General features: G+C 37.5%; 1 long non-coding RNA gene across 1 annotated transcript in view; it reads right to left on the reverse strand.

Moving 5' to 3' along the window:
- Positions 1-11,135: 11,135 nt before the first annotated feature.
- The window catches only part of LOC115286816, a 25,428-nt gene continuing 14,765 nt past the window's right edge, over positions 11,136-21,798 (reverse strand). Inside the window, exon 3 of the long non-coding RNA XR_003906288.1 lies at positions 11,136-11,255. This is a non-coding gene — a long non-coding RNA (uncharacterized LOC115286816). The remainder of the gene's footprint in view (positions 11,256-21,798) is intronic.

Consider the following 21,798-nt stretch of genomic DNA (forward strand, 5'->3'; position numbering starts at 1 on the left):
TACTGTTATTTCCCCCCATGAGACCTAGAATTTTGAAATAATATTGTCTCTCATATTACATATTCTTTGTATACAAGTTGAATTTATTGCAATATATTCTGATATAGTTAACTTTTTGAGTCAATAGGAGAGGTGATATTCCTTTGATGCTCATAAAGGAGGTATGTCCTCATGCCAATAATAAGAAGAAAACAAGGGATTTTACAGAGGAATGCAGGACTGACAATGTGGCTCTTTATTAAGTAGGAAAGGAAATCTCTACCAGCTCCTGGGTCTCCCGCATTTGAATCTGGTCTTTGAAGACTCCCTAGAAAGCTTCTAAGGGACAATGGCTAAACACATCCTCTGCCATATGGAGGAAATCAGGGCACCAGGGAGAGAGCAGAAATGGATAAATTAATTTTAAATCAGATTATTAACCTTTCTATTCCTTTCTGTGCTATTTTTTCCATTGTTCCCTAGCCTTTGTAAAACAATATGTAAGTTTTCTAAACAGAGCTAGACTCTGCCATGAATAACCAAGTAAACCAATGTGAGATCCCAAATGCGGAGGAGAAACATTGAAGTTAAGAGTGAAACAAAATCCAGTCATCCCTCCTAAAAGAAGTAGCTTTGTCCATTGTAAAACTTTAGAGTTTGGGATTTGATTTTATAAAAGTTTTCAATACATTTGGAGTAAACTCTGTAAAGCCTAAGAGGTGTCCACAGGCTATATTCTGATTGAACTAGAGGCCAGAAGGAAATCTAAGCATTAGGTTCTAACATCCCCGACTTTGTGGAAAGATTCTAGTTCATCAACTCTTATCAAGGCTCTGAGGAGAGCCTTTTAACATCCTGATAAGAGCATTCTCTCATTACAGGCACTGGAGACAGAAACAATACCCGATGAGCAAGAGAAAACAGCAACTGCACTAAAATATCCCAAAGCATTTTTGAACATTGTATGATGTCTAATACATATGTTAAAGGATTTTTACTAACACACTGAAAGAAAATTTTGTATAAAGCATAGAAAACACAGAAATACAGAACCTAAGATTTTAACTTCATGTTATATTTTAAATGTATCAGATTTAGCAGTTGAACTGTAACTCTTCCAATTTGTAAACAACGCATCTCTTTATTTATCAGAAGTATTACATGAGAAAGAAGGTGAATATTTTTTCAAATATTTGATTCACAGCTTTCAGTTAAAGATGCCACCTAAGATACTTTTATTTTACCCTCCTTTCTCAAAACACATGTAAATGAATTTAAGAAATAAACAACATAACAAAATTCCATCCTCAGTAAAGCAAAAGCAGAAGCAGAGATCCAAACAAGAACATCAATAAACAAATCTTGGAAACCTGTGTTCTAAGAGTTGATTATACATTCTATGTGCCAAAACATGAAAAAAATGTACATAAAATCATTGTAGTCTTAAAAGTCCTATCCGGTAATCCTTGGACTAGGGCAAAAAACAGAACAAAGCTAGGAAGAGGAGGATAATCAATGGGAGAAAGTAAATGTTCTGAAAAAAACTAAATTCAGTATAACAAAAATATAGAGGAAGAAGCTAAAGAAATAAATCTTGCTGACATCAAAGTTCTGGCTAAAGTAGACTATCTGGTTGAGGATTGAAGAATTGAGAACAATTGTGAGTTTGCAAAACTCACAATTATTATTATCATGGGGTTATTAACCATGGAAGCCAATATAAGACTTATCCCAGGGTCAGAAAAATGTATATAAAAGCTCTTCTGATCCTACTCGGATCTGTGGCCAAATATAACCTTTGAAATGATCTGCTGTGGGTGTCTAGGCGGCTCAGCCGGTTAGGCATTAGACTTCGGCTCAGGTCATGACCTTGGGGTTCGAGGGTTCAAGTGCTGTTGTCAGTGCAGAGCCTGCTTAGGATCCTGTCTTCCTCCTTCTCTGCCCCCCCCTGCCCATGTTCTCTCCCTCTCTCTCTCTCTCTCTCTCTCTCTCTCTCTCTTTCTCTCTCTCTTAAAATAAATAAACATTTAAATAGTATATATGAAATAAACTGCTGACCTTATCCCCTTTTCCCCCAATACACACACATACACACACACACACACACACACACACACACACACACACAATTCTTGAGCAAATAGCCAAGCCCACTCACATATAAGAAATAATCTGAAAGAAAAAGGTATAAGAATTTTTTTTTAATGAAAGGAGTAAACTTAAGCAAAGTGAGCTTAACAACAAATATTACCAGAGCAATTGCTCAAGGACACTGTAAGAATGATCAAGCGTCATCACAAAAAAATAAAGACATTTCTAGAAGACAGAGAGCTCAAAAGAGAGAAACAACGGCTATAAAACAAAAGGAGGGAATTAAAAATGAGCAGGCAGAGCTCAGCATGAAGTTGGAAAAAATAATAAAAAATATTAGAGAGATGAAAGTCATTAGAGCATTATGTATAAAAGAAACAGTATAAAAATACAGAAAATGATGGCAAGATTGGAGAAATCACACAAAATGAGCTGCAAAAGGGCAAAGACATAAAAATGATTATAGAGAAGATCTTAGTAAGTTAGAAAAACGAAGAGCAAACATCAGCAAAATTCAGGATCCTGAGAAGAAAAACAGAACACAAGTGAAATTTAAAGAGAAATGTACAAAGACGTAAGAAACTCTGGATCCTGCAGCTGCTAACTCTCCAGGTTAATGTGTGATCCAAATGGTTGTTTTAAACTAAAGATATATTTTAATGATCAAGTAGTAAAAAAAAAAATATATATAGGATACTTAGGGGATCCAGATAAGACATAGCCAACATTAATATCTCCTGCACTAAAATATAACTTTATACAAATATATTTAAAAATTACAACAAAGACACACACCAGTGAGTCACAAAAAAATAAATAAATGTTAGTTCTGAGAACGGTCCACGTAATGACCAGAAACTGCTTGGCAGGCTAACAGGCATCTGCAGGCTCATATTCATAGCAGTGTTATTCTCAACAGCCAAACGTTAGAAGCAACCAAAATACCCACTGACAAATTAATGGATTAAAAAATGTGCAAATACAATGGATTATTCTTCAGCCTTAAAAAAATGAAAGTTTTGACACATGCCACAACACGGATGAACCTTGAACACATTACGCTAAGTGACTAAGCCCGTCATAAAAGGGCAAATACCATATGATTCTCCTTATATGAGCTCCTGGAATGACCAAATTCATAGAAACAGAAGGCAGCCAGGGGCTGGGGTAAGGGAGGAAGTGGGATGTTATTGTTTAATGGATACAGAGTTTCAGGTTTGTAAGATAGAGAGACTTCTGGTGATGGTTGCACAGTATGAGTGTATTTAATGCTACTGAATTGTACACTTAAAAGTGATCAAAATGGTAAAATTTGGGGCACCAGCGTGACTCAGTTGGCTAAGCATCCAACTTCAGGATTCAGCTCAGGTCATGATCTCGTGGTTCATGGGTTCGAGCCCCACGTTGGGCTCTGTGCTGACAGCTAGCTCAGAGCCTGGGGCCTGTCTTCGAATTCTGTGTGTCTCTCTCTCTATGACCCTCCCCTGCTCATGCTGTCTCTCTCTCTCTCTCAAAAAAAAAAAAAGTAAAATTTGTTATGTGCATTTGACCACAATTTTTAAAAAATAAGAGTTATTAAGTCATGAAAAAACATAAGTGAATCTTAAATGCATAACCCTCAGTGAAAGAAGCCAACTACATACTCTATTATTTTCATTATATGAACTCTAGGAAAAGAAAACCATTGGAGATGATAAAATATCAGAGGTCACCAGGAGGAGGTAAAGTACAGCAGGTATCTTATTTTATTTTATTTTAAGATCATTTATGTATTTTGAGAGAGAGAGAGAGAGGAGGGGCAAAGAGAGAGGGAGAGAGAGAATCGCAAGCAGGCTCCACACTGTCAGGACAGGGCCTAATGCAGGGCTCAATCTCAAGAATCGTGAGATTATGACCTGAGCCACAAAACAAGAGTCAAATGCCGAAACCACTGTGTGTGATGCCAGATGTGCCACAGAAAGTTCTTCCCACTGGGAGGGTTTCCTTTCACCATTGTTTTTCAGAACTTCTCCTGAGTGGGGCTGTAATGAAGAAGACATGCACTCTCAGTTCAAGCTAGAATGCCATGCAGATGCATCTATAAGTTAGGTGTACGTTTTTTCTTCATCTGTTAACTCCTCATAGGTAAGCCCCCATTTGATTAAAACCACGAGTTAAGGAAGAATCCACAAGGGCCGCTATGAGGGAAGTCTAAGCTACCTACCAGTGCTATTTGCTCATTCCTTCTGATCCTGCCCCATCCCGTCTTTTACGTACTATTTCCATTTTACAGCAGAATGCTGCTGTGCACATCCAATTTTATGGTTGGCTAGACTAGATAATACTCAGTTTATAGTGGGTAACTGGGGGTGCATAGTCACTCTGTGTTCCAGGAGCAAAACAAGAGCTGATTTTCCATGAACAAAATGTGTTGTTAGGGTAGGATGTGGCCTTCCTAGGAGTCTGGCTCTTAGGCTGAGGTTGAAGCTTGCTATCTAGCATCTACTGCAGACATCTGGGACTTCTCACAAAGCCCAAGTGTCCGAGTAGCTTGTATGGCACCCTGTGCCTCATATAGACATATTTCTTGCTCCAAGACCTATAGAAACTTTGGAATGTGCAGAAAATAGGGTAGAGTCATACAACAAATGATATATGTATCACATCTAAAATCCACAGATGCCCATTAGCTATTGTAGCTCTTTTTTTGTGGTGAATGATTGAAAGGACACCAAATTATCTTTCATTTTGGAAGAGCATCTCGACATGTCACAGACCATTGGACGTTTAGAAACATCAGAATTGTGGCATGGCCCTAGATTTTAACTGAGATTATGTCTCAACCTCTTGCACACATGTCTTACTGAAGTATCTGGGATGTTTGTACTCTTCCTGCTCATCAGCTCCAGTTGGCATAATACCATAAATGTAATGAGCCAGTGTGATGTTCTGATCAAAATGGTCAAGAAAGCACTTGACTACAGTAAGAAAAAAGCCAGAGAACTGATATAACCTTGAAGCAAGTCAATCAAAGAAGACATGTCTCTACCATATGAAGGCAAAATGCTTCCAGTTTCCTTTTATGATAGATGAGAGGGAAAGACAAAGCATTTAGGATGAATATGTCAGGTGTCAGGACTGATGTTGATTGGCTCCAGTAAAGACAACACATCTGTAACCACAGACACTGGCATTACCACCTGATTAAGTCATTTTTAGATACAGTCATTCTCTATGACTCATGGTTTATGCATAGACCAAAATGGCAAGATTAATGGATATGAGATTGGAAACACCAGTCCTCTACAATCTCATCAATTCCTCCTGGGCTGTGATATTTGTTTTGTCAGGAGCAGAGACAGTTTCAAGAGCACCACTTGGCAATTCATGTTCTAATACTTGCTCACTCCATACATAAGGGAAATTATAGGAATATTTTGCTAGAAAGAAAGTACATCTTTATCTGCACAAATACTTGGAACCTGGAGAACAATCAGAGACTGAGAGGACAGTCCTACTGGAGGCACAGTAAGGATAAACCAGGAACAGAAAAAAGATGAAGGAATGAGATCAAGTGCAATAGAAATGAAAGTGAAACTTCTCTGAGTACACTTTTTTATACTTTTCAAAATTGTAAGCCATGTATATATTCTACATTTTAAAAACTAAACAGAAAAAGAAAAATAGAAAACTGAATGCAGAGAAAAGAAATTAAACTAATTCTACACCAAAATAAGACTACAAGAACAGAAAAAAAAATCCTTAAATCAAGTAACTTATGAACAAATACACTGAGACATTCTAAAGATAAATGGAAATGCCAAAAGAAAACTTCTTGAACTTAGTATCTTTGGGGAGTAGGGATGGCATTTGTGTAACAATTCTAAAATTATTATATGGGTATAGTAGGATAAAGCATATATATATATATACACAATTTTAAAAACATCTTACTCTTTATAAAAGAGATGCAAATACACAAATGTGGAATGTGTTAGGTGAGAAGGAAACTTATATTGTTGAATTTGAATTAGAGGTATCAGTGTAGGATAATGATTAACAATAATAACAAAAACAATAATTTTCTAGCTCTTTGCTAAAAGGGCACAGAAACAATGTTACCTGAACAGCAATGATCATATGTAGGATTCAGAACTAGGTTTCTGAATACAATTGGCCTCTCAAAATTTTACTAAGGATTCACAAATAGACCTGGTAGTATTACACATTTTGGCATTGATATTGGATGATAAAATTAAACTCATTGGAATAATTCAATTTGCTAATTTTAAATCGCATGTTAGATCTTGTCCAACAGTAAGGAATTCATTGCTATTTATCTCTATTCTCTCTTTGTATAGTGAGGATTGGAGCCTTGGGATATAGATTTCCAAATTCCCATGGTGGGAGAATTCTGAAGATAACTGAGGGTTTTTTTCCCCCCAGGGAGGTTGACTGGAATGAGTTTTGAATAGAAGAGAGGACATTTCTTCTCTTGTAGCAGTTGAAGCATCGGCTTTAGCAGAGGTAAACTTTCAGTGAACAGCTGAGCTCTGTCTGCATTCTGTGACTCCACTAGATTCGGGACTATGAGTAGCTATGATGATGGGTACCACTACAAATTTGTTGCAGTTTTGGTAGGACATGAAAACCTACTTGTGACCCCCCACTTCCGCCTTTACTTAAAAACCCCCTTTACAATCCAGTAGACAGAGGAGAACAGATGAAGGAAAAAATGAAATGAAATACATTTGACCATGAACTAATCATTGTTGAAGGGGGCGCTGGGTACATACGAGTTCGTTTTACTTTTTTCTGTGTTTGCATCTGTTGTTTGAAGTTATCCGTGGGAAAAATTTCAGCGTTCACCATAAACAAGTCAAGGAGTTCTTAAGGAGTGTGCTGTACTCTAGCCCCCTCCACTACCGGACCTCCTGCTGGGTCTGAACTGCTCTGCGCCTGTCTCCTGTTCCAGCTCGCGCTCCATGTAGTAGCTGGGTTGCTGGTGGTTGCCTAAGATACGCACACTGATGACACGGGGGGACATGCATGCTAAGGCTGTTGAGTCCTGGTGTCCTGGTATCCTGGTGTTGGAGATGGATAATGATTGGGCCAAGGACTAAGGGTACCATCTCTAAAGATCCTTAAATAACCTCTTCCTTTAATAGTGTTAACACTAGTGATTGACTCCTGGTCCTACCCATGTCCAAGTGACAATTCAACCAAATAGCTTTCTTTGAGTTTACTTACTCTCTTATGGTAACCAACTTCCCCCCACCCCCCTCACACAGAGAAGAATCTAGGTTTCTCCTTGGACACATGATATGCCAGTGACTGGCTTATGGAATTATGTGATGTAGAGACTGGCAACCTTATTCAGAATTACACTGCCGTGTCCTCTCTGATGTTCACTTTTCTTTGCACCCAACCTGTGCTCACCTGACCTGCACACCTCCTGTAAGTCGACCCTATGATTAGAAAATATACTTTTTAAAAATTTTATTTCTTGGGGTGCCTGGGTGGCTCAGTTGGTTAGGCCTCTGACTTCGGCTGAGGTCAGATCTCACATTTGTGGGTTCAAGCCCTGCATCGAGCTCTGTGCTGACAGCTCAGAGCCTGGAGCCTGTTTCTGGTTCTGTGTCTCCTTCTCTCTCTGCCCCTCCCCGTCTCATGCTCTGTCTCTCCCTGTATCAAAAATAAATTTTAAAAAACATTAAAAATTAAAAAAATAAATGTTTACTTTAAAAAAAATAAAATACAATTTTTATTTCTTCATTGACTAAAAATTATGTACAACACTGTCCCAGACAATGTGTGTTATTTAAAAATTATCTATATAATATTTAAAGGGAAGTAATTTGTGTTTTAGTGCATTATAATGTGAAAGCCTGCTATTCCAGACAGTATATGTGTAAACAGTATTTAGTCAGACTCTATCACAAATCATCTGGAAAAGCCTATAGGGAAGACCTGGGATAATTACTATAAATCACATTTGGTGTGCTAGGTTTTACTGGGGCTTAAATAATCACTCATTGGGAGTTTGTACCTTTGGAAGGATCACTAACTTATGCAGGCCACCTACATACTATTTGCTGTTTTTATTACTCCCTAGTCCCTAAAGCTAAACAGGTAATAAAAAATCGAGAGAAGGTTTCTTTCCTACTCATCTGCTATAAATGATTTTACTTTTGATTCTCTGCCATTACCTCAGGTAAATACAGAATCCAAATGTGATAATGCTTAGATTTGTTTTCTAGATTTTTGAAATAAGTTTTACTTTTGATTTATTCAAAACTGTCCAATGTACCTTAACATTTGTACCCAAGCTTAGAGAACTAAGGGAAAGGGAATTTTTCCTTTTGTAATGAGTGAAAATTACAAAGAGATAGTAAAAATAGATTTGCTTTCTCCTTTGTGGCTTCAAACATCTGAAAGTTCAATTCTCCAAAGAGTCACTTCAGTATAATTCCAACTTTTATTCAAGTAACATTATTTTATCTACTTTTCCCAATTAGATTTTCTTACTGTTTTTAGTTTTTACAATATTCACAGGGACCCTCAGTACAGAAGCTTCATGAAATACTAAAATTTCATTTTTCAGGCTTCTGTAAATAAGTCTACTGCATTAAACGGAAATGTGTATGTTGTTTTAGTGTTTGGAGTGGCACCACCTAATAGAAGTTTCTGAGATGTTGAAATGGTCTGTCCCTGTGCTTTGCAAAACAGTAACCACCAATTGTATGTGGCTATTGAGTTCTTGAAGTGTAACTAGTGCAACTGAGGAACTAAACTTTTCACTTTATTTCATTTTAATTGAAATAACCAGGTGGCTAGTGGTACCATATTGGACAGGAATAGAACCTAAAAGAAGAAAAACTTCCCACGATGATAAAAGTAGTTCTAACAGCCCAGCTCTGCTGCTACCTTGCTGTATGGCCCTAGGAGGAGGATTTCATCACCCACAGAAGAACAAGGTGGTGCCACAACAGGGATCCCTAAGTGTTGGGCTCTCAGTCTTCTGGGAGCAGTGGCAATCCATACTTTCCCCATTTTCTAGCCTCTTTATTGGTCTTGGGATATTCACCACAAAATGGACCTGGTTTATGAGGACATAGCATCCACTGAAGGGCTTATCATCCACGGTTGGTTCTACATGTACTTGGATTCCAATGGGCAGGCCAGCTGACTAGAACTTGGTCCTACTGCCTATCCAACAACAAATACTGGAAAGCTGATACATAAAACTCAGACCTTTTAAAGAAAATCACTTCTGTTTCATCGAGAGAAAAACATGGGCTTTCTCATTGTCTTGATGTAATTATATAGATTTGTTCACTGAATACTCAGCAAAGTAGTTTTTGTTTTGGTTTGTTTGTTTTTTGGGTTTTTTATGTGTGTTTTGTTTGTTTCTTTAATAATAGCATGGTAAATTCTGACTGTTAACAAGACTTCGGGGGATTTACTAACTTCGGGCAACAACCTTTCATTAAAGCTGTCCTCACCATAATTGTCATGAAATGCTACTATTATCACCTCATGTCTGGGCCAGCTGTTGTTGAGATGATACAGATGATACACATGAAGCACAACTGAGATCCAAGGGCAAATGATATTAGAAAAGCAATTGTGCTGTACAAACTGTAGTGCTCTATCAAGGGTATATATTTATTTTATAGCTGTTCACATGTTTCTTAGACCTTTTAAATTTGATAACTACTTACACAGTGGGACAGTTTGGGAATATTAAGTATTTTTATATTTAAAAGTCCCCAAATGTTTACATCATAAACACTATGCAATACTATAGTTATAACCATAAAATTAATTCAGTGATTAAATAGTCAAGTTTAACATAGTAATGTCAAGCACAAATTATAAATGTTCTCGTTAGCCTTCTAAATTGGTACTTCATTAAACAGCATGGAGACTGTGGGCAAACTAACATTGCAATGGAAAACCAGTTGAAATCTCTGACCTTTCCTTCCTTCCATTCTTGACGTGGCCAGTGCCAGTTCAATCAATATGCCCCCTTTAAGACACCCTAGTGTTTAGAGGGAAAGGGATGTAAAGAAAACTTGAGGGAAATAATCAGAGAATTACTGAAGTGGAGCCATTAGGTTTGCAGCTGCTGAGCATTTTTGCAACCAGATTTTATTTTATTTTTCTCAGTAATTGTGTTTCCTGATTAATTTTTTCTTTCTTTGTCAGAAAGACACACTGAATTTATAGAGCCAGCGTTCATCACCTGATTGCTTTCTCAGTGTGAGTTTATCTTCCCTTTCATTGTTAAACATCCTGAATGTGCCAGGCATGCCTTGCCTTCTCTTTCCCTTACTAACTCATCCCCACTGAAGCCTTTGTTCTTATTCCTCGCGATATGCTTCTTCTCAGAGGTCACCTCCTACCCAATATAAGGGATAAATTATATCATCTGCTTTTTCCCTAACCTCTATTTAAAACTTAGTCATTCTCTCCATCTTAAATATCTTCTTGAGTGTTTGTGAGGCTAGGCCATCCGGGGTCATTTTTTAATCTTTCTAATATACCAAGAATAATGACTTGCAGATGCGTAACTGCTGTACTTTATTTCTTTTAAAGTCCTCTTTTCCTAAGACTTTCTCTAAGGTAATATGAGGGCAAATCTTACTAAAAGACACACACTTTTGGTCAGCTTTGGATTAGCCTTAGGGTACTAGGAAAGCTGTTATTTCTGGACTTCTTTAGCCAGATAATAGTCATAAGACTCTCACTTTTGTAGGAGAAAGGATTTCTTACTGCATTACCTCTTGTTCCAGGTAACAAACAGTTTGGCCTGGATGAGGAGATCACTTGTGTAAGGGTGCCGGACCCGCTCAAACTGCCCGCAGTTTGAAGAACTGACGACTCCGGGATTCTTGCAGAGACTTTTATTGGCCACTTCTTTCTTCCTTCTTCTTCCCCCTCCCCGCTGCCTGCTCCCCCATATATACCCGCCGCCCAGGCTGCGCGGCAGCTCATGATAGGCTGGCAGAGGCAGGGCTGACCCATTCCATGGCCTCGCATTGGTCGCTCACTCATCGCGGTATCTGGCCGGGGGGCGGGAGCACTAGAGGCCGGCAGGCCGTACCTCGCCGTGTGCTCCGGCAGGGTGCCAAGGCGCCATCTTGCATCCGCCTCCTACATAAGGGGAGGAGATGGGTCTCCGCAGAAAGAGGAAGGAGGTCCTGTGAGAGGGAAGGAAACCAAGCACAGATATACCTGAAGACAGAATCACCTACTGGCTTGCAGGAGCATTGAGGCTGAGCTTCAGTACTTACCCTGCCCACGACCTTAGGCAAAATATTGTGAAACCAGGTTTCCTCATTATCAGCCTCATTATCATCTGATGATGACTGATGATTGATGATAATAACTACCTTTTAAAGTCATTTTCTCATAAGGTGGTTGTCAAGATTAAATGCTAAAGCAATCTAAAACAAAGCACTTAAAACCATGCTTGGTACACAGTAAATGCTTTGTTAGTGTTTGTCGAATACATTTGTGTCTGCAGGTCTCTGTTTCTGAGCATGACTCCTGGGGAAGGAAGTATTAAATAAGTTGCTTCCCACCTAAGACTCTAGGCAGCCGCTTACGAGGCTTCTCTCACACCAACCTGAATCTGCATGCTGCCACTTCAGAGGCATCTTGGCATTGTAGCGTGGTAGTTGGGGGGGCATGGAGGGGGCGGGTAGTGCAGTTTTGTTTATTCTCTTGAGGTGGCTTTAGTCGTGGATATGGACAGCACCTGTGGGGGTCACCTACACTAAAAGGAGACATAGAATGAGCTGAGGTACTGACTCCAACAGGGTCACTACCATGAAGGTAAACTATCTCCTATCAAAGATCACAACCAACCTCAGATGGTCCACAGAACCAGCAAGAGCCAAGGAGGGCAGCAAGAAAGATGACTAGCTGAATCTTGACTCTTCCAAGAGAGAGAACAGGTGGTCACAAGTTACAGTAGCACTGGGTTAGTGCAAAAGGTAAAACAGAGTGCTCAGAACTGGGGACTCTTACACATACATGGGCATCAGCACTGGAGGAAGAACAAGGAAAGTTAGTGATCATACCGAATACTGAATGCCAGTAGCTCCAGCCTTACTTTCCTATTAGGCTGTCAGAATCCTGAATGCAGAATCATCCAGGCACAAACCGAAAAACATTTTCTTGGGGAATATAACCAGACCGAGATTAAATTGAATATACTGACATTGGTTATTATCTCAAAAACAAACAAAAAAATAAACCCTATTCAGAATACTCCATAAGATCACACTGAAAACAGCCCTCACCACATACATACATCCATATCATATGACATAACCAGTCGGCTTCTTGCACATTCTTCAACATGAAAAGGCAAGAAAGTGTGATCAAACACCTTAAGAAAACCTGTAACATGTAAATTATCCCAAACAAAAAGCATAATGCACCTTAGAAAAAAAATTATCTTCGAAAGTAAGAACATTACGGTTAGCACTATCAGTGAGATAAGAGATGATACTTTATCCATGGTATAGGATTATGTGGTATAAATAAAAAAAAATCAAGAGAATAAGAAAAGGCTCTTTCAATTTGAAAACATCATAGTCTAATAAAAATTCTTCCAGGAGATTAGGAAGTTACAACTGAGGAAATCTCCCAGAATAAAAGCAAAAAATCAAAGAGGCAGAAGAAAAACAGAACAAGTAGAGTACTGCAAAAAAAGTTCTAGGAAGACAGGGGAAAACCAAGGGAATAAAACCTGTGCAGAACTGATGGAACAGTAGTAGCTATATTGAATCCTTAGCACAATGGATGGGAAAGGACCTATATATTGTGTTTTCTTAACACTGTTAGTAAAAAGAGAATCAACAAGTTGTAGACAGGGAGAAAGAAGCCACAGAGACCATATATGCAGTAGCAAGAAACAGAATGGTTTTAATTGCTTCATCAGAATCAAGAAGATAATGGAGCTTCAAATTATGAAGAAAAACATATATCCAACAAAAGTCAACAGTCAAATCATACTTTCAAACCTGCATGATCTTAAAATTTTTATATCCCATGTACTTTTCTTGAAAAGCCACTGAGGAAATATTACACCCGAACTGGAACACAAACCACGCAGGAGGAAGACATGAGCTACAAGAAGAAAGTCAACAAAAAGGATATGGCAGTGGATTTCAGAGAGGATGGAGAAGGAAGAGCCCAAAACTGGCAGATGCTCAGCAATGATGCATAAGGTGATTGACCCAGATTGGAACACCGTGCCTCAAGAAGTAGAGCTGAGGAGGGTTCTTGTCACTAAGATCCCCACTGCCACTGTAAGTACTATACTTCTAGCGTCAGAACAGAATGCCTAAGTGAACTTTGCTCAGATTCATATCTACACCTGTAATAATTTGATCTTTTCTTGAAAATCTTCTTTTCCTATGTTTCTCCTTCCTGGATCAGTTGATGATTCCCATTTCTCCCTCAAAGCAAGTAGTCTCTTTTGATCTATATACAAGAGCAGAAGGTAGACCATGGGAGTTTAGAAGCAGGGGACCCCCATATCACCTCTGGATTCCAGCCATATTCTATAGAGGTCTGTCAGATGACTCAATTCTGCCAAGTCTTCTCTTTCTTAGGACTGTTTCATGTCTTTACCCACTGACATCCTGAAACTCTCAAAGAAGCTGAAGTCAAACTGTGATCCAGAAGCTCTGTTTAGCTTAACTTCTGTTGGATCCTTCTAACATTCGTGATTTCGTTATTCCCTTTTGCAATGAGGTTTGTCTTTGCTACATGTTTTTCACAACTAAACACTGCATTATTTAAAGATATGTATAAGGTAGAAACACTACCAAGGAAAGAAAAAGATGGGGCTATTTTGGACAAGAGCACATGAATGCCCCTCAAATACTGCAATTATTGATTCTTAACTCAAGTAGGAAAGATGTTAAGTGTATTACCACTTTTACTACTATTATTAATTTGTAAACTGCATGCATGCAGTGTTATACATATAAAAAATGAACATCAATAACAACAATAAGGAAATAAGAGCAATAGGAAGAAAGAAAGAAAAGAAGGGAGGGAGGGAGAGAGAAAGAGAGGAGGAGGAGAGGGAGAGAGGGAGGAAGGAAGGACAGAAGGAAAGAAGAAAGGAAACTAAAGAAGGATTAATGGCACTATGAACATCATAATTCATTCTTTCCATTTTTGTAATATATATCCATTCACTATGGATTATTTACAAACAGATCTTCTGATCAACCTCTGTAGTTTCTTTTATATATAAATTCCAATTTTCCATTTATTCAACATCCTTCCAGCCTCTTGGAAATTTTACCCTGATATATTTTAGCTCTGTTATTGAAATTTATAACATCCTGACTGAATGCAGAGTCAAGGCATCATTTAAGATTTTGGTGAAGAACATACTAAACAATTTACTTTACAGTTTTATGTTTTCAAGGATGTGGATATATGGGGAGGCTTTAATAACTAGGGTTTCCATGTACATGAATTTAATGCACCTACACATTTAATTTTAAAATATTTTCCAACAGAGTATTTTGTACTTGTTTCTGAGAGAGAAAGAGAGAACTCTGGCCAGAGTCAGATTTACCATTATATATATATATATAGACACTGGATGCTCATATTTGATCTATATTAAAAGTAGTTAGAACTACATAGTGTTACTTAAGTTCTGTCCAGAACATGAAAATATATCTCCTAAATGTCCTTTAAACCACTTAAGTATATCAGTAACTTCATTAGATTAAACATTTCATTTTTTAATTGTCAATGTCCTTGGAAATGAATCATTAACAGTTCAGCATAAGTTTTCACAATCAGTTTATGTTCCACCTAACATAAAGGCAGCAGAATTGTGGGCAAATCTTATTATCACCATTGTTTAATATTAACTGACACTCTAATAAGTTACATAGATGGTCCTAAGCTTTTGATCTATATTCTATTTAATTCTCAAAATATACGCCAAAGGTAGAAATTATTTTTTTTATCTCTGAGGAAAAAATGAAGCCCAGAGACACTGTTCCCGGCTCAAATAATAAGACTAAGCCAACAGCATAACATGGGCGTCTAAACAGATCTGGTCGGATTTGATGCCTAAGTTCTTTCCAGCGGAAGCAGGGCAGCAGAAAGAATTTCCAGCATAAGATGGTCCAGGATAGTGAACCTTAATAAGGAAGTCAGATAGCATTAGAGTCCTGTGCCTGGAAAAATCAGAGTTAAAAAATAAAAAAATAAAAAAACCCTTAAGAAGTAGGGGGGATAGTAAAGCAATTTTAAAAATCACATGCTGTTGTCCATAATCATCCCTAGCTATGAAAACTATAATGTATTTTAACATTATTCCAAATACTTATCAATTCTGAATCATGAAGTTAACAAGTCTTCCTGGCATTATAGCCCAGCTTTGATTATATAGATTCACAAACTTGTCTCATTTTATACCCACAGATAAGCCTTCAACTCTTCTGTCCACCCATCCTCATATAATTCTGATAAAATGAAAAATAATTTAATAATTTAAATAAAGTAAATGCATTATGAAAAAAATTACAGTCTCACCTGGTTTGCCCATATTGTATCTATTTAGGGAGATGTGCCTTATAAAATGCCCTATTTTGATCAAACTTGAGAAACTCTTCTTACCCTCCCTGGCAATTGAATGATACAGTTTTGATTTCAAATTTGACTGTTTGCTTTATGCTACCATTTAACTTTCTTCCGTGCTGTTCAGCACTGGTCCGCTCTGTATTTCTAACTGCAGTTGGTTCAAATCTCTACAGGGATTTCAGCTGAGTCATTTGGGGCTTATACTTTTACACCTTCCTCGGGGAGTTCAGTGCTGCTAGATCTCTTGAAAGCCTTTCTAAGCCTTGTTTTTAGTTCCCTAACATTTCTGTCAATTGACCAGGCCCTCTGTCAGTGACAGATGTGTGGAGCACATTAGCTGTGGGCCCATCTCTACGTGAGAAAATACCTCCTTTTTTCGAACAGTGCAACACAATGTCTGAAAAATAAGTCTGATAACAAAAGTTGATATGTGCTTTCATGTTGAACTATCCTTAAGTTCCTTAAAACAGTTCTCTAAAATATCACAAAATTCCCTCTATCCAGGGTGAAGCAGACTACAGAGATGGGGTCATGTAGTCACTTTCCACAAAAGGAGAAACAGTGATATCTTTCAACTTAATCTCTTCTTCATAGAAATCCAGGACTTGTGAGGCAGGACCACACATTCATGATCCCGCCATGACTGCATTATGAGTCTACAACAATCACCTGCAAAGGATAAGGCCCACTGACATAAATTATCAGAGAAAATTAATTTCACCACTCTCTGAGACATATTACCAATAAGATGAGGACATTGACAGACCTGAATTCAGACCGCTGCTGTGCGCTGACCTGAGAAAAGATAGGCAAAGCAGTGACCAGACTGCATTTTTTTAAGGTTTCTATAAATTTAGCAATTCTTTAATTTTTACCATTAGATTCACACACGCAAATACTGACTTATTCAAAAAAAGCATTTTTGCTTTCAAAGAGTAATGGCAATCGAGACTAACCTAGGAAAATATTATAATTGGTTTTTCATAATACTGCAAAGAAAAGATGTAACATTATAATGGAAGAGTTCTATCAATAAGTTCAGAAAAAAATTGTTTATTTATTTGTTTGTTCAGTAAACACGAATGATTTCTGACATTCTACCCACTGACTATAATCTTCTTAACTTCTATAGCATTGTGGTAAAAAAGTACAGTGCTTAGACTGGAACTGCCTGGGTTCAAATCCCGGATTTGCCCTACACTTTAGACAAGTTTCTTAGTTTTTTCCTGGGGTGTGCTCATTGCTACTGGGGTGGGCAGAGCAAAAAACACATATGTATTCATACACACATATCCATCTCTACAACTTGACAGCCATGCGTTTGTAGGAATTCCATGAATTCCATTCCAGAACAAAGGGTTCATACAAGTTTTCACCATTTCATATTTGTACTCCCCTTCTGCAGTGTGAAAGCCTGCCTTCCATTATCTTCAACATGCCGTGTATTTATTCACTACCTCTCTACATAGACAATCTCCAGACTCTAGCAAGTGGTCATGTCACACAGCAGCTTTCCTCCGGTGACCCGCACACCTGCCAGGCAGGCAATAGTGCCTTTGCCTGAAACAACACAGTGTTCTTCTGCTTACATCATAAACTCCTGTAAGAAATTGACGCAAACTACCTCTCCTTTCCCCAGAAAATGCATACAAGCATTTTCTGTACAAAAGTGTATACACCTTCATATAAATGCATATACGGTTTGCAATATCAATACAACTATGAAGTTTTTGCCCTTCTGTGGCTAATTTCACATAGCATAATACAGAGCATGTTGGTTTATTGATGCTTCATGATCAAAACTATCCTTACTAAACCTGGAGTCAGACTGTCTTGGTTAGAACTGTGGTTGCAGCAGATAAAGGCATAACGTTGTGCAAATTATTTAGCCATTCTGTGCCTTGGTTTCCTCATCTGTAAAATGGAGAAGATAATAGCAACTACTTAATGTTTGGTTGTGAGACTTAAGTTACTTTTTGCCAAGTGTTTCAAATAGTTCACCGTGCAGATTTAAATAAACACTGGATAAATTTCAGGAAAATTAAAAAGAAGGAAAATGAGACAGTATTTCCTCCCTGTTGACAAATTGATAGGCTCTAATAGTCTATAATCATTTAAATATCAAAACTGTCTATACAAACAATAGTAAAAACAGCTTAAGGATATTCTGATCTTACTTTGAACCAAATTATCAGCCTTATACTGACCCTTGGCGGAGAGACCAAAATGGCCAGTTGTCGGTTCCCATGTCTGCAGAGGCTTTCATTACTGGCTGTTGGTATTAAGAAAAGTCACCACAGTTCCCAGAACCACATTGTCACAAGGATATGGTCACAGATTAAGAGCTAAACCTCAGATCTAGTCAGTTCAGTCAAATCCATGAGAGTAGGACAGGGCAGGAAAATTGCCTAAATTTGCTGTGTTGTACACAGGTATCCATTTTGACTGAATTCTCTTATCTTCTCAGTAGGTTGTCTTGGCATTCGTTCTGGCTTTAGTATAACACTTAAGAAGGGAATACAATACTTATCTCCCTCACCGCTCAGACTGACGACTGTAGTTTGACAATCGAAGATGAAAGATCTTTTCTGAGTGCAATAGTTATTACTAAACGATGTGAGCATTTTCAAAGATGAACACAATGTACAATTCTGGGACCATAAACAAGTTTCAATTACCACTATTCTCATGTGAGTGTTTATATTTCAAAAGTATTTGGATCAAAGAATATAATTTTTTAAAAATACCAAGGCCATTTGTGTTCCTTTGGGTTACTTCTGAAGTTTAGATGCAGTGTTTCTCAAAATTGTTTGTCTTGTAGAGGTAAGAATGACATTTCTAGACTACTAGCTACATATTTAGGAATGGTCTGTCAGGTAATCAGGCCTATAAATAAGAACTGGAAGCAGCTGGAACAGAATTGAATTCCTCTGGATAATTGGCATATATGTCACCCAGGGAGAAGCAAGTACTCTGTCTAAAATAATGTTGACTGATAAGATAGGACATGTCCTCCCACATATACTACACATTTTCACAGTGGAAAAAAAGCTCAGTGTCCAGAGCCATTTTAAATTTCATGACCATGTGCTTTAAAATCAAATGGACCAGCTTCCTGAAACCTTAGCAAAAGGAGGCAAATGTCAAACATTCTTATAATCAATCCCAGGTTTGTATTTTGGGAACTGCGCTTTCCAGTAAGTACAACCAATTATAAAATAAACAGTGCACATAGAAAAGGCTCAGTTAAACATATTTGTAAAATGTCTGCTTTTGAGCTAATTACGTAGCACTATTCATCATTAACAGTGGGAAAATCAGCCACTGATTTCCAAAGGATGTCTCTTCGCATACAGGAAGGCAATGAGCATATTAAGAAAGCACTTTGGAAAGTGATAAAGATTGTGCCCGTTAATCAAAATTATCTATACAATGACCTTGACACTCGCTTTGGTAAAATCAACCATAAAGTTAAATCTCATCATGAAATCAATTTTTGGTGCTAGTATATTGGTGAAAAGACACAATCACTTCCTCTGATACCTACAGAAAAAAGACAAACATGTTACATGATAATATAATACCTAGTTGAGAGAACTTATCCTGTTTGAGAAAATCGGTTGCTATATTTAAACTTTCTTTCTCTTTGTCCTTGGAATTACAAATGATCATAACTAAATTTAGTGTTAATTTCTATTAGTCTGAAATGCTAATTTATATGTCACAGTGATCATGGAATTTAAAAGATAAAGTAGAGTAAGTAAAACTACAACATGATGCTCTAAGAAAAATACAAAGAACATACATTTTGGACATAACTCTAAAATTATGATTTATGACCAAACAAGCAAAATTTTTTCAGTTCTGAAGACATGGGATATGGAACATAAAATAAAATCTGAATTCCTTTTATTCATTTATTCAGTAAATAATTATTGAGTTCCTAAATTATGTATTATAATTAATCCCTAGCCTGAGAAAGCAGTGAGATATGTATACAAATAAGGAAATAGAGCAGCTAATGTGTGCCAAGCATTAAAATGGTCACTGTATGTTATCTGCAATCACTTAAAAATGCTGCCTGGTGAGGGTTAAGACTCCACTTTGCCTCTAAGAGAACAGAAGGTGAGAGGGGCTCCCCAATTTCTCAACACCCAGAATTCAAACCAAGGTCAATGTAGTTGCTAAGCTTTTTCAAGTACAATGATAGTGGATAGCTATACTTCAGGAAGATATACCATATCTAAATTCAGTTTAACAAGCTCATTTTCTGAACTGAGAGTTAGAAGAAATATTCTTGTGTTTCTCTATCCCTGTCTTTTGCCTTAATCATCTTTTCAAAATACAGCTGCTCAGGATAGATCACTGGCCAAGATTTCACTCTTACCTATTGGTTTCATGGGCTATTTTCTTTAAATTAATCATACACATTAAAGTGACTTATTTTAGAATTTTTATGAGTTTAGAGAACTAGCTATAAGAGTCATAGTTGCATTTTTGTATAAACTACTGTCACTCTGAAAATAACATGGTTCCTACAAATTCAATAGCTACAACCAACTCAATAGTTGTGGTTGATGGGCTATATTCAGACGTTTCAATAAAGATTTTAGTTTATAAAAGTTAGAACTGTAGTCTGAGGGTTGAAGAAGGCCCCATCTAAAACTTTAATAGTAAATCCTCAGTCTTTCTGCCATTAGGAACCAGAGGACAGAATTGACGACAGCCTAAGTCACTAGAAAGTGGGGGGAATTCCAGAAAAGAGAAGGCAAGAGGGGATAGCCCAACATTTTGTGTATAAAATTTGCCAAAACATTGGCTGATTCTGAGACTATGCATGATCTAAAGTTAAAGCATCCAGTTAAAAGCAAAAAAAAACCCTGAACTTTGATATGAACTGCCACACAAAAGGCAATGTTTGCAGTTTAAATACAACCACATTAAGTGCACACTAAAACTAAAATCAAGACTCTTCAGAGTACTACAAGAGCATGCTAGGCCTCCATAGTATCACAGTAACCCAGTTCATTATATAATCCAGGAAAATGTTACTCATTCTCAAGAGAAAACACTGTAGGGAAGCTGGGTGGCTCAGTCAGTTAAGCAGCTGACTTCGGCTCAGGTCATGATCTTAGGGTTCAAGGGTTTGAGCCCTGCGTCAGGCCCTGTGCTGACAGCTCAGAGCCTGGAGCCTGCTCTGGATTCTGTGTCCCTACCTCTCTGCCCCTCCCCCACTCGTGCTCTGGGTCTCTGAAGAACAAGTAAACATTTGTTTTAAAAACGAAAACACAATAAATGGATATCAACAATGAGATTATCTAGATGTTGGAATCAGCAGACAAGAATTTAAGCAACTTTTAATTACTCGACAATATAAATGAAATGATGTCTCTAATGAATACATAGATGGGAAATCTCATCAGAGAAACAGTAAGCATACAAAAGAATCAAATAGAAATTCTAAAACTGCAAATATAAACGTCTGAAATTTAAAAAATTCACTGATTGTGTTTCATAGCAGAAAGATAAAAGGTAAAGATAAAAGGTAAAAAGAATCAGTAAATTTCAAAATAGATCAATAAATATAGACTAGTATAGACATGTATTTTTTCCTTCTTCCCTTCCCTCCCCTCCCCTCCCCTCCCCTCCCTTCCCTTCCCTTCCCTTCCTACTTTCTGTTTGGCTTCTTAAGGTTTTACTTAAATTCCAGTTAGTTAACATACAGAGTTATATTAGTTTCAGGTGTTGCATATGGTGATTCAACAACTTCATACCTCACCCGGTGCTCCTCACAAGGGGGCTCCTTAATCTCCATCACCTATTTAACCCTCACTCCCACCCCATCCCCTCTAGTAACCACCATTTTGTTCTCTATAATTTAAAGAGTCGGCTTTTTGATTTTCCTCTCTTTTTCTTTTGTTCATTTGTTTTGTTTCTTAAATTCCACATGAGTGAAATCAGATGTTATTTGTCTTTCTCTGACTGACTTATTTTGCTTTGAATTATACTCTCCACCTCCACCCATGTCATTGTAAATGGCAAAACTTTATTCTTTTTTATGGCTGAATAATTCTTTATTCATTCATCAATCATTAGATGCTTAGGCTTCTT

The sequence above is a fragment of the Suricata suricatta genome, chromosome 3 (genome assembly GCF_006229205.1).
Source record: "Suricata suricatta isolate VVHF042 chromosome 3, meerkat_22Aug2017_6uvM2_HiC, whole genome shotgun sequence".
Lineage (NCBI taxonomy): Eukaryota > Metazoa > Chordata > Mammalia > Carnivora > Herpestidae > Suricata > Suricata suricatta.